The sequence below is a fragment of the Lissotriton vulgaris genome, chromosome 1_1 (assembly GCF_964263255.1).
Source record: "Lissotriton vulgaris chromosome 1_1, aLisVul1.2, whole genome shotgun sequence".
NCBI classification, from domain to species: domain Eukaryota; kingdom Metazoa; phylum Chordata; class Amphibia; order Caudata; family Salamandridae; genus Lissotriton; species Lissotriton vulgaris.
This window is the reverse complement of record NC_141685.1, coordinates 1286320621-1286335699: the sequence shown is the minus strand read 5'-3', so window position 1 is coordinate 1286335699 and position 15079 is coordinate 1286320621.

Below are 15079 nucleotides of genomic sequence, written 5' to 3'. Positions count from 1 at the left end.
ACCATGTAGTATATTTGGTTCGAAGTGTGTTGTCTTTATTTTGATTCTGTGTGTGAAGTATTTCTGTGTTGTGCTTGAGGATCAATAAGGCGCAGGAATGGAGTTATAGGATGCAACGCTTAGCAGTGTGATGGATGAAGTGTTAGAGATAGGTGTGCAGTTTAAGGTTTTCAGTAAAGTGGCAGGTTTTTTGGTGTTTCTTATGTTCACAGTCCACTCAGCTGGTTATTGTACTGGTCTGTCCATCCCTGGATACTTTTTTTTAATGTTTATGGTCCTGACCAGGCATAGGTTAAAGGGAGAAGTGGTGGAGAGATCTGCTGGGAAGTATTTTGTTAAAAACATCCCAAATCTGATTGTCATTGTGAGATTTCAAGAAGTGACAGTAGAATGTTGCTAGTCGGGACCCGCAGGGTTGGATTAAATTAGAGTCCTCTATTGGCCAGCGGTATATGGCAGATCTCTTCGGTCGTTCTGTGCCTGTTCAGTTGGTGACAGGTGGTTTATTGCTGTGGACTGGTATAGTACTGGGTGATGGATATGACCCTTAGCAGTCTTATCTTATGTGAGTGTAAATGTGTCAAGCAGTAAAAGGGAATTATTAAGCAGCCTGTATGAAGTACATACAGGCTGCTTAATACAATTGACTGCCTGACTGTTTAGTGTTATGGTATTCGTTTTAGTGTGTGTTGTATATTGTATTGGAATTGCATTACATGGCTCTTACTACCGCTGACAAGGTATCGTTGCGCTTTTGCGCTACACAGCACGCTGCTCAAGGTCCCAGGGTTATGGGTTTTTTCCTTGTTATTGTTGGTTATTGGGACTAGTCTTGTGCTGTACAGGAACCAGTACACGCCCTTACTCCAGTTTCTATGTGGTAGATTACATTAGAATAAATTTGGGGTGATCGTTAATGGGTGCAGGGGATATGGAAATTCCATGCACTGGCTGGATATGGTGCTAGCAATCACTTTGCAATGTAGAAACGAAAATTCAAACTCCATCAACGGTTTCACTGCAGACAGATCCCACAAACCTCACTTTTTATAAATGATGACAATAACAAGCTTGCCAACTGTCACACAAAGCAGGTGACACTAAAGCAAATTGGACCTTTACCTCACATCTCTCCAGAGCTGTTGTTTAAACACGCATTCTTGTCATATTTCTAGAGCTAACTCTGTCTTGGCTGCATGTATGTAAGCTTGGAAATGTGCTGGGTACAATAAATCTGCCAAAGGCAGTGTGGTACTGCGGCTGACAAATGAACCCAAGCTGCAGTTTCAGGCATCGTATTTGGGTCTTCATTTTCAAATATGTTCAAAGGAAGCAGACAGAGAGGGAATGCGGCTGTCCGCGGCCCCCGCAGAGGGCCAATCCAGCAGGGCGGCCCTTTAGTGCCATTTTGGCACCGCCCACTGCTGCTCTAGTCTTTGGGCCGGGGCTCCAACAGAAGCCCACTAACCAGGTCGCCACTGTGGCGTCCTTCCAGGGGCGGGGGAAAGGCAAATAAGCCTCCCCCGCCCCTCCTGGCGGTCTCTGTCCGCCAGCCTCTCCGTCGAGAGGGAACGTGTGTCGTCCCGTCTCTCGTCGTCTTCTTCCTCGTCCTCAGGCCTAGTCGTGCCTCGTGCGCTTCATTGCTCACTGTGAGTGCAGCGCCACCCCGCCCCTGGGCCAGTCCCAAGTTGTACAGGGGCCATGGCACGGGCTTCCATGGGGGGGGGGGGGGGGTGGGGGGGGGTGCGAGCTCATTGCAAGCATGCCTGGCGGGGTGCAGGCACTTTCCCCCTGTGCAAGGCGGGTGCCCCTTGGGGGGCAGTGCGGGGCTGGGCGGTGCAGGGCCGGTTCTAGTGTCCTGCAGGGCTGCCCCTGGTGTTAGTGGCATGCTGGGGGGTGACCCGGGGAGAGAGGTGCCCCCCCCCCCTCCCGACCCGATGTGGAGGTAGCACTCTTTATTCATGGGCACTTATGCCCTTTTGTCGTATGGGGTCCGAGTGGCCTATCCACAGCACAGTTTCCTTGCCGTGGCTGCACTGCTGTGACAAGACACCTGGTGACGGGGGCCGCAGTTGGACTCTCTGCGAAGTGCCTTTCACCTCCCACCCGCCCGGACCTCTTCCGGCTCCTCACTGGCCCTGGGACTGGCACTGTTTGTTTGCGGGCATGGTTTGAGCCGATCGGGCAGCAGGAGTGCTGTCTTTCGGGAGGGAGTGCGATTCCCTCCCCCCCACCCGTGACCGCGGGTTTGTGGGCGGATTGCATGTTTGGGCATGGCGTCCTGCATTCCCCTCCCTCCCCCGTGACCTCCACCCCCTCCGATTGCACCGTGTGTTCACTGGCCCGGCCCCGCCTGGGGGTCTGGGGCGGGTGCTTGCGGGAGAGCCATGGGGTTGGTTTTGTAGCGGAAGCGGGTTGGTGGGGCCCACATGGTTGGGCCTCTGTCCCGCACGCCTCCGGGTGCCTGGGGTAATGGGGACTGGGTGCATCGATGTACGGGGATCATATGCCCAGTGTGTTTGGTTTGCCAGTGCAGTTGGACATTTCTCGGGCCCCCCAATGAGGAGAAGAATGGTCGGCCAGTTGTTTTGCAGGTTGCACTGCACGAGATGGGGCTGGTCGCCGTGTCCCCGGGGAGAGGTTTTGGGGGGGGCAGCCCGCAACCTAGCACGCCACTCGTGTGTCCGGTAGTCTCCCTTGTGAGCGGAGTGATAGAGACACCTGGGCCGTGAGTTCGATCCCCGTGCGGTGGACATCTGTTCTATGAAGCGGGGAGGACATGCATTGCAGGCCGACCGACACGTCCCCGCAGGGGACACAAGTAAGAGGGCGGCCACCATAGTGCCACAAGATGGCACACGGGGCAGCCCAGTTCTTTAGCTCTTTGGGACCCTGGAGGGTCCTCCCGCGTGTCACTTCCTTCTGGGGGTGGGCGGGGGAGAGTATATATTCCTCCCCCGCCCACCGAGCGGCCTCTTTGTCCGCTGTCCCCTCACCCTGACGCCGTTTCCCTCCCTTCCGCATACCCGGCGTTTTCAGGGTGGTGGGGGGAATGTTTCTAATCTTTTCTTATTTGTGTTGCAGGCGGAGTTACAGGGCGATCCAGAGGCGGAAAGGTACCTGGGAGTACCCTCTTCAGGAGCACAAAGGATGCTGAGGCCTATTATCCCCAGGAAGTCTGTGCGGTGGACCCTGGGGGTACGACGGCGCCCCGCTATCCTACGGGCGGTTGGAAACCTGTACAACCGGGGGTTGCTTGAACGCTCCGCCCCTCGTAGGGGGGGGCGTGAGCAAGAGGGTGGACCAATGGTTCACCGGAATTGGGAGGGGCTATCTCTTCCCATTACCGCTAAGCAACGATTGGCTAAGGCCATGTTGCAAATTGGCCCATCAGGTGGTAGGTCGCGAGGGGCGGCTTGCCTTTTGGATCGCCTGTAAGATAACCCACCATGTTGGCATGTGTATATGCTAATAAACCTGCAGCTACTTTTCTCCAACAAAAAATTTGTCTTGTCTGGTTATTTCTGCGACATGCATGTTACGGGAAGCGGGCAGGTGAGTGGGCCGATATTGGTACTATGATGCACGGGGCTTGCGAAGACCTTGCGGGGTCGTTTTTAGGTCTCGGCTATTATATCCCGCAGGGATAAATAGGCAAGATTATAGTAGCGGAAAAGAAACGTCTATCAAGCTGCTTGGATCCCGTACAGTTCATGTGAGCTATGCACGTGCAAATCACATACCATTTGTTATCAGCTTGAGACTGGGCATCAGACTTCAATGGGTCCGCTCCCCCCCCCCCCCATCCACTTCAAAGGAATCCGCTCCGCTCCCCCCCATCAGACTTCAAAGGAATCAGCTGCGCCCCCTGCCCCCCCACACAATGCCGAGAGCTTGTTTACTTCAGTCACCAGTTCCTCCGCCTCTCACATCTATGCTTTTCCTGACACTTGCACCCTATCTCTTTTGTTTTGCTGTTCACTAACGCCCCCCCAATACCCCGCCCATGTTGTTTGATGCACTCTGTTTATTCTCAATCAAAAAGCTGCCCATACAATTATGCTTTTTGTTTTGTCTTACTGTTATGAAATCAGTCTACCTTCTTAGTGCTTTGCAGGAAGAGTAAATGGCAAATGCCCTTAGGCGCTGAGTTTGTTTCTTGCAGGAAGTTCGAAGCGGCTGTAGTTCACAGCCTTCAGTAACTATAATGTTTATGCCTGTTTGTGCTGCAGTCTGCATTGGCATTCAGCCCGGTTTGTGAAGTGCATTCGAAAATAAAAGTGAGACATGACTCGCAGCTCACAGGAACCTCCCCAGAAGTAGGTTTTCGAAAGGGACGGAATCTAATGCATAATAAAGAAAAATTCTACCTATGCGGAAGTTACAAAGTGGTATTTTACGAGCAACTTCACATCTGTGAAATTAGCGTTAAACAGTAACATGTCTTTGAATGATTTTCTTGTTAACTACTTTTGCACAGGACATAAATACAGGTGTATAACGTGCCCATCGCCTGGAATGTATAAGGTAAAAAACTGTGCGCGGTCAAGCCATGAAACAGTTACCTATCACTTCGGTGTCTGGCCCCCGGTTATGGGAGTGGTGGCTTCCAGTCACTAGCTCATTTGCTCTGCACACATGGTTTTACAGTCATCATCATTGCAACATATAAGCCAGGGCTAATCTACTTTTCTTCAGTGTGGCTTTGTGAACTATAGTCTGTAAGCATGAGAACTTTATCCATATATCGCGTGCGTAATCTCCTAAGTGAACTTCTGGAACAGGGAAACATTTGTCTGAAGGCGCAGCTCTTGTGTCACACTAAACTACCTGTATTTCAGAGATTAATTAGAAACTTCCACTTTCTGGCTTTCTGCCTCCATCGCCCTGTGTGTACAACTACCGCCTTAAAGAGCTGTTTGTTTTCTACACCTGGATAAACTTTGGTTCTGAGAAATCTACAAACAAGATGCAATTACTGAAACAGGGGGTCAGCATTTAATCCAAGAGTCTTTCCTGATACTTGAACAGCAAGGCATGTGTCGCTATTAATAGGCCCGACGATATTTTAAATATTCAGGCATAATTAGCAAAATCGAGAATTTTATGTTATGCTTGTTATGCGTAATTCCGCCATTATGCCGCAACTACAATTACGTGCCGTTCGCACCAACTTTTACATTGAGTATTTGGGTATACATACGGCCAGAACAGGAGCAGCCAATGCTCATGCCACTTTGGACTTTTTAGTACTGCACAGTGCACTCTCGCACCAAAACGTAGTACATTTTGCGCTAAAATCTAGATAACAGATTTGCATTTTGTGTAGTTACATATAATTTCGCATAACTTTCCCAACATTTCATCTAATTAAGCAAACGCAAATTACAGAAATTTTGCATACATCTAGCTACCATGGAGCTGATTGTGAGTGGTAACTCTGAACCCCAAAAGATCGACACTGCATAGTATCACCCTTCTAGTGTGGCTCACTGGTTAGAGGCGGCAGACCCGAGAGCAGAGGACGGCCCGGGACCAGGGTTCGATTCCCGGCGCGGCAGGTTTCTGGACCAGGGTCAGCGGACTCGATAATTCTCTCGCCTCGGTGCCCACTCTGATCAGCGATCACACTCGGCAACTCTGGGCATTAGCTTGCCTCATCTTCACTAACGGCCCCACCAGACCGCCGGGGATGCCTGGTCTCACCCTGGAGATACCCATTAAGGGACCATCTCTCAGGGAAGCCAGGAAGGGTTTCGCAGCGGTCGAAGCGCCTTGGGACCCTCCGGGTAAGTAGTGCGCTATATAAATGCCTATACATACATACATATACATATACATTCTAATACTTCACAAGTAATGTTTAGTAATGGAGAGTATTGTAGGATTTGTCTCTGCATGTTTTCCCCACTACTCAGTACATATTCCACAGCAATTGAAAAGTGACGGGGTTTACTGCACCCAGTAATGCCAGGCATGCAGTAAAACCCAGAAACTTGTACACCACACACACCACACACACACCACACCCACCACACACATACACCACACACACCACACACAGCCCCCAACACAGCCCCCACACAGCCCCACACACATCCCCCCACACACATAACCCCCCACACACACAACCACACACAACCACACACAACCCCCCCCCCCCACACACACAACCACACCAAGCATTGGCATAGCCAATAGGTCTCGCCTCTGGGACCTTATAAGTGTTTAGCACGCAATAACGACTCACACTACTGCATGCATCACACTGCTGCATGCCTCACACTACTGCACGCCTCACACTGCTGCACGCCTCACACTGCTGCACGCCATACACTGCTGCACACCATACACTGCTGCACACCATACACTGCTGCACGCCTTACACTGCTGCACACCTCACACTGCTGCACACTGCTGCATTACTCACACTGCTGCATGCTGCACACTGCTGAACGCCTCACACTGCTGCACACTGCTGCATTACTCACACTTCTGCATGCTGCACACTGGTGCACGCCTCACACTGCTGCACGCCTCACACTGCTGCAGGCCTCACACTGCTGCACTCCTCACACTGCTGCACGCTGCACACTGCTGCATTACTAACACTGCTGCACGCTGCACACTGCTGCACGCCTCACACTGTTGCATTACTCACACTGCTGCATGCTGCACACTGCTGCACGCCTCACACTGCTGCATGCCTCACACTGCTGCACACTGCTGCATTACTCACACTGCTGCACACCTCACACTGCTGCATGGTGCACACTGCTGCATTACTCAAACTGCTGCATGCTGCACACTGCTGCACGCCTCACACTGCTGCATGCCTCACACTGCTGCATTACTCACACTGCTGCATGCTGCACACTGCTGCACGCCTCACACTGCTGCACACTGCTGCACGCCTCACACTGCTGCACACTGCTGCATTACTCACACTGCTGCATGCTGCACACTGCTGCAAGACTCACACTGCTGCACGCCTCACACTGCTGCACGCCTCACACTGCTGCACGCCTCACACTGCTGCACACCACACACTGCTGCACGCCTCACACTGCTGCATGCTGCACACTGCTGCATTACTCACACTGCTGCATGCTGCACACTGCTGCACGCCTCACACTGCTGCACACTGCTGTATTACTAACACTGCTGCACGCCTCACACTGCTGCACACTGCTGCACACTGCACACTGCTGCATGCCTCACACTCCTGCACGCCTCACACTGCTGCACGCCTCACACTGCTGCATTACTCACACTGCTGCATTACTCACACTGCTGCATGCTGCACGACACCCTGCTGCATGCCTCACACTGCTGCACACCACACACTGCTGCATGCCACACACTGCTGCACGCCTCACACTGCTACATGCCTCACACTGCTGCACGCCTCACACTAATGCACGCCTCACACTGATGCAGGCCTCACACTGCTGCATTACTCACACTGCTGCATGCTGCACACTGCTGCACGGCACACTGCTGCACGCCTCACACTGCTGCATGCCACACACTGCTGCACGGCACACAATGCTGCACGCCCCACACTGCTGCACGCCACACACTGCTGCACGCCTCACACTGCTGCACGCCTCACGCTGCTGCACGCCTCACACTGCTGAACATCACAAAACACCACCACATCACTCAGGGACACCACCACATCACTCAAGGACACCACCACATCACTCTAGGACACCATCACATCACTCAGGGGCACCACAACATCACTCAGGGGCGCCACAACATCACTCAGGGGCACCACTCAGGGGCACCACCACATCACTCAGGGACACCACCACATCACTCGGGGACACCACCACATCACTCGGGTACACCACCACATCACTCGGGGACACCACCACATCATCACTCAGCCCAACCACATCATCACTCAGCACCACAACAGCATCACTCAGCACCACAACAGTACTGTCCTTTTTTCCCGTGCACTGCGCTGCCCCGGGGGAGGGTATCATGGGCGACCCTCCTTCCTGACCCTCCTTCCCTCCCCTCCATTCACATGGGGCATGGCAGCAAGCACCTCGAGCGGGTGGGGGCAACCTGGCGCGGGGACACTGTTGCGGTGTGGCCGCCCACGCGCTAACAGGGAGGCACTATTGCAGCACCTCGGAAATGCAGTGAGAGAGCCGCCTTTTTGGGCCCCCAGCTCCCTGCACAGCCTGGGAGGGAAGGCTCACCATATCATTACACCAATCACATTTTCAACAGGTCGTGGGGAGAGGGCCGCCATTCGCCCCCATCTCCATGACCAGGCTGGGAGAGAAGGCACAATAAAGTCGTGCTGGTGTGTAGGTGGCCGATGGCATTAATGTTTCGTGTTTAATCATCAAAAAAAAAAAATCATGCCGGAGTTCATAGTTTCTTCTGTGCTTCGAGGCAGACTCCCAGTCATTCATTTGATGATAACGTCCACCCACCCGTTCCTTTCAACTCACCCTTTCGACATACAGCACACTTATTCATTTAGCTGTTACATTTTCTAGGCCGCATCGACTGCCTACGATGCTGCTCCGGACCGGAAGCTCCGTACCAGCTATTTACAGGTTTCGAGATAGGACATTATTAGGCCTAATATTATGCTTCCCAAATGGTCTGGCCTGGGACGGGGCTTGTTCAAAATCTAGGTGCTTGAACGTGTGTGTGCGCTCCGAGGATAACCCACGCTCAGTCCTAGAAATATGACTGCGTTTCAAGGACTACTATGACAGGTCTTACCACTTTGCTGACCGGATGTCTTTTAGGATGCCAGGCGCACGTCCTTGGTTTTCATTTAAAACCCGTGCATTCTGGGAGTATTAGTCCTGCCTTACCTCATTCGAACGAATTGGGCTACCACAACTGAAGAGCACATATGTGTTTAAAACAGTCCCTTGGACTGCACCATTGCACTAGTGAAATTGAGTCCGAAAAAGGGGGATACCAGCCAATTCGGCCCCTTTTTAGGTTTCGCCTGGTGATCCGCTGCGCAGCAGCGTTCGCGCAGGCGAAAACTTTTGTTTACCAGTATGGGGCTTTGTCCCGCCTCTCTGTTCCACTGGCTAGCTCCATAAATGGAGGCTAGCCATTGGAACAGAGATGCGGCACTCATTCCCCGAGCAGATTCGTGGGCGTTCCGTAGAATTTTTCGCTTTTTGCCCACGCCATGCGGCGGTGGGCGGGGTTTTTTTTTTCTTCGGCATCCTTCGTCACACCAGCCGGACGGCTCTCCCTGTGAGGACACAGACCCGACCCGCTCCCCACCGTGTACTGCAGCAGGAAGAGCAATCAACGGCAGGGTGTGAACATGCGCTGTGCTCCCCTCCCCTCCCGCTGTCCGTGTGCCCGTTCCCGCCCCCCTCCCGCTGTCCGTGTGCCCGTTCCCGCCCCCCCTCCCGCTGTCCGTGTGCCCGCGAATACCCTACTAATCAAGCCATACCTTCAGATGTCCATCTGCTCGTATAATCTTAGCCATAGTTTTCCAGCGCTATTAAGATACAGTTGATAACACCTATCAGTTTAATACCTAACCAATATTACGAGCACCCACAAGTCTTTCCTCTTCTGTGAAGAGAGACTCGAGAACCGGGAGGCATTTAGCTGCTGCCTGCTGCGGGACGTCACGCGGCGCCCAGCATGATCCATCTCACTTAAATAGATGCCCTGTTTGAAGCGGCTCGTTCTCACCATTCGGAGAGGAACGCCCTGCCGCTTCGGGTAAGTCCTTTAGACGAGTTAGGTATTCTTAGACTTTGAGTGTTTTGGCCCATACACACCCCTCGGGTCACTATTAGCTTTCAGTTTAGAAATAATTTAGGACTTGTTTTAAATGGCACGGGTCTTATCATTTTGCCGGTTATACCCGCATGTATGGTTAATTATATCTCACTCTGGCAAACAAAAGAGGCACGCTGTTAAGTATTCACGGCAACATTAGTTATACCGATGACCCCGGACTCCGCTGCCAGTTACTTTGTTTAACTACAGTTGCTTAGGCACTGGCAGGCACTAGTAACCGCTCACAATACTTAACAGTAGGATTTCAGTTCAGAACTCTCGTTTTCACTTTGTTTAAATGGCATTGGTCTGTATAATTTTCTCCGACACCCGCATGAATGGACAATTGTATTTCACAAAGGGCACGCTGTTAGGTATCTGCGGAGACGGCTGCTGCTCGACAATTTATTCAGGAGCTATCCCGATGACCCAGGGATTCCGCTGCCAGTTACTTTGTTTAACCACCGCTGTTTATGCACTGGCAGGCGCTAGAAATCGCTAACAATACACAACAGTTTCCACAATAGGATTTTACTTCAGGTTTCCACCAGACGGCACAGGATCCTGTTCATGTATTTTGTAGCGCCATGACCCAGGCACTGATTCTTCCATAAATAAATACTTTCCGTTTGCTCACTATCATTAAGAACTATGGATTTCTCTCTAGGCATTCGAGCCTTTTTACTAGGCGTCTCTGCATGCAGTATGCCACCTTCCATTTAGGCGCTGCTTTTTAGGTTTGAAACAATTTGGCCCTGCAGTTTGCCAAGCCCGCATTTTGATTAAATCTCCCAAAGCCATCTGACCTCGAGTTGTCATCTCCGATAAAGCATGCGCCTTCTGATTTTCATGAAAACAGACAAAAGCAGATACAACATCTTTTCAAAAAGGGCTTCAAGCCAACTGTAGTAGCTATGGCGGGTTATTCGTTGCCAGGGCAACAGCGTATCGCTACGTGCTAATGGCCTGTCTGACTTTCATTAGCTTCATGTAGGTCTTCATGTACTCCTGCTTGATGACTGCCTTGTTGTCCCCCAAGACTTTGACCGTGGGGGAGATGACGGGCCGCAGGTACTGTCCAGTGCTAGTGGGAGTTCAAGCGAAGGATTCCCTATATGCCAAGGAGCTCCAACAGGTAACTGTGATTTCTTTCATTATTTAGTTGTAATGTATTGTATATTAGATGTTTCAAATATTGAGCCTGCTTTCAAAACTAGAAGCTGCTAACGGAGAGGCTTGTTTATCTGTGAGCACCAACTCTTCATATTTTAACATTAGAAATGCCAACACAAATTGCAGTGCCTCTTTGTCGTAAACCCAGGGCAGTGCTACCACTCATGCTGTTAAAGATTCTGCATGTCTGGGCTGGCTACTTTCTAGCTCTGATCGTTTTACGTGTGACTGGTGGCAAAGCAGCTAAATTGTGCATACAAAATCCACAGCAGGTGACTCACACTGCTCCTCATCACAGACCAAAAAAAAAATATCCATATTGATTAACATGCATCTATTTACATTTTGTAGCAAATGTTTTAAATGCGGAAATAGCATACTGAAAACCTTCTCTGTATACCTGGGCCCACATCCGTGTTTGCCTGCTTAGAAACCACACTACTGTGTTGAGTTAATGAGCACGGTGCGCCGGGAAACAAGATAACCGGGTGTCACACTTCAGCTGCTGCCTCTTTTGAATAGACTGTTTGCATGATTTATGTCAACATTTATCGCAGTTAGCTTTTGCTCTGGGTGGGTGTGTGTGGCTCTGGGTGGGTGTGGGTGGCTCTGGGTGGATGTGTGTGGCTCTGGGTGTGTGTGTGTGTGTGTGTCTCTGTGTGTGTGTGTGTGTCTCTGGGTGTGTGTGTGGCTCTGGGTGTGTGTGTGGCTCTGGTTGTGTGTGTGGCTCTGTGTGTGTGTGGCTCTGGGTGTGTGTGTGGCTCTGTGTGTGTGTGTGTGTGTGGCTCTGGGTGTGTGTGTGTGTGTGGCTCTGTGTGTGTGTGTGGCTCTGGGTGTGTGTGTCGCTCTGGGTGGGTGTGTGTGTGTGTGGCTCTGGGTGGGTGTGTGTGTGTGTGGCTCTGGGTGGGTGTGTGTGTGTGGCTCTGGGTGTGTGTGTGTGGCTGGCTCTGGGTGTGTGTGTGTGGCTCTGGGTGTGTGTGTGTGTCTGGCTCTGGGTGTCTAAAGCACTCAGTAGGTTTTTTCAGGGCCTCAATGAATCGCGTGAATGACAATGTCAGGTTTGGTACTTCGTCATTGTTTTTTCTTAAACGTTAAGACTTTTAGCGTTTTACCAATCTACAATCTCCTGACTGTACACCTTTAAGGTTCAGGATGCGCATAGCACACGTTGAGCACGTGACCCACCCCTGACCTCTCTTTTTACTGACGCACCGCGCTGGGAGTTTCACTTTTCGGGCGGCGGCAGTGGATCGAGTAGGTTCATGGCGGCGAGCCGTTACAAGCAAAGTAAGTGCTGCACGACTAATCAATAGCCTTTCAAGACCTAGAGTCACGGAAATTTGGGGATTTCAAACTCAGTTTGACGCTATTAATTAATTATGTTTATACAGTGGCCGTAGCATGAAGAAAGCCTCCCCCGCTAAGCCTATGACGACAGCACCATAGGATCGTGCTGTAAGTAGAACAAACCAGGGTTTTTCGATATATATATTTATATATTTGGATTGAGTCCCGCTTTTATTCTTTGCTCACGTTTTCCAGCGTGAGGAATACAAGGACTCATTTTTAATGTTTTCCAGTGAGCTGGGTCACTTTTGCACTAAGGTATTTTCAACAGACTGTCTTTGGAAACTCATCTTAGCCTGGTGTATTGAGAATACGTCACCTATGCCTATTTACTTTGATGAAACCTAATCCACTATAAAAAAATATTGTGAATGCGTTTTTTTAAACAAAAAAAACAGCATATTTGATAATTGGGAAGTAATAATCTTGAGTTCCTCCTTTTTACTTACCCTAAATTCGGGTTCTCAAGTATCAGTTCAGCTAAGGAGTGACTATAAATGCTGGAACTGAGTGGGATATATGCATGAGAAGACATATTCTACATGATTGACAGAAAGACTTTGAAACGCACGAACGTGTTTAATTAATGTTGTGCTTTATAATTACAGATTTTCGGCCCCTGGAAATGCTAGGGTTGCAGAAACCGAAAAGTTCCGGTATCTTTTAATAAAATATTTTTTCACATACTATATATCCACTGGTTTGGACACGCCTTAGCGAGCGCGGACCACCAGGGATATTCACTTTTTTGGTCCTGAAGAAAGCTGCATTAATAATCCCAGACAGCTGAAACATGTCGACCTAACTCTTAAAGGATATAAGTGGTCAAGAATATTACCACTACTAATATCCAACACACTGTTTTTAACAATATTAGCTGACCACTAAATGAAGTCGTTTTTGGTACAACTGATATTTTTTAAACCTCACTATCACTTGCACATAACACATACCTATAAAAACAAAAAAAATTCACAATAACCTGCTCCGCTGCAAATCAGGCGTTGAAGCACACTGGAGGGACATTCAGTTCCTCCAGTGGGAACCCCATGATGAAGCATGTCACCACTAGGGTGAGTGAGGGTTCTTCTTAACAAAATATGAGTTATTGTTTTTGCCTTCTTGTATGTGTTTCACTCTTTTTTCTATCTCCAGTTCCGGTATCGCCTCGTCACTATTGGTGTGAGGTTGTTTTCTTCGTGTTTTTGGCTTTATTTCCCTGACCACAGCACCGACAAGTCACTCTTTAGTTGTTTTTTGCATTTATTATTGGGGATATAGGAGTGACCTCTTGTTTATCCTCACTCTCTTGTTGTTGATACACAATGTAAATGACAATGCCATTTATTTATCTGTTTTCAAAACCAACACATAAATACAAATTTTGTCATTTACAATGCCAATAGCTCTAACTTTTCCAACGGCGAAACCATTGCATTGTAAATGCTTGTTCTCAATTGAATCCCCTAGCCAGGCCTGCTTTTTAGCCAAACGGCACGCAAAATGAGGGGGCCTCCATGCGGAATGTGGCGAGGGGGCTCTGTGATTTTCATAGCGCACAGATTCAAAGGCCTTCGGCTGAAATGCTGTGTCCCTGATTCAGCACAGGGGCTGCAGGGGCCTGTGTTACACCCATGTACGGCAAAGCAATGCGTGGCAGCAATGAGCCTGCAGGCTGCAGAAGAGTAGCCCATACTTTTACACGGTCAGTGCCACGATGGAAGAACAACCAGTTAGCAAGAGCTCGGTTTCAATCCCATTCAAACAATGGCTGTTACCCCAGGGCCAGGCTTTAGGTGGGCCGGGTCCTGCCGGCGCTCAGCACCAGCACTTCTAAAAAGCAGATGCTGAGACAGGTCCCTATTGGCTCTCTCTTTTTGCCCTCACATGGCTGCAGCTTTTGCAGCCGGTTCATGGCACCCCAGGAGGGGCTGTCCCTTGCTGCTAGTTTTCCTCTGGCCTGGCTTTCTGCTTTTGCCCTGTGGGTTGTGTCGCCGCTGTGGGTTGTCCCCACGAGGTCCTTCAAGCCTTGGCCTATTGTGCAGTGAGTTTGTCCTCGAATCCTTTCACTGTTCCTTTGCGCTGCTGGTAGGTTGCCCGTGTGGGCTGTCCCCATGGGCTAATTTCAGGCCTGAGTCTTATTGTGCAATAAGTATGAAAAGGATGTGCGGCAATGCGCGTGCATTGGCGTGCAGCCATTGGTTCAGCTGGGATGGCATTTACCATGAGCGTAGCGGTTGCATGTGGGGTTTGTTGTTGTGGCTGCCCTTGAATAGTCCTCTCAATGTACCAGACCCTTCACAGGCGAAGGCCTAGTTGAGGGCCAGGGGACACATGGGAGGCTGGGGTCACCCGCTGCTGCATAACAGGGACGCAGGCACATGTTTCACAAAGGCAATCAGCATGGATCTGGCAAGTTGGCCGCCATGGGGGAGTGATCGCTTACTCGGGCGTGCTTCTCAAAAACGCCCCCCTCGCCTTTTGTTTCCTCCTGGTCACACCGTCGGGTCATGTCGCGGGTCCCCTTGCGGTCCCTGGTCTCGCTGGATATGCTGTTGTCCCCCTGATTTGTGTAACGGGGTGCCTTGAGCCCGGTGGGAGCATAGGTCGTCGGTGATGTACGATGGTGAGTCTGAGGCCCACGTTGACATTATACTTCAATAACGTTTTCGATAATGTTGATGAACTCCACAACACATTACATCACGAATACCCCTTCATAGTGTTTGGTGAGGGTAGCTGACATGGGTAGGTTGGATATGCA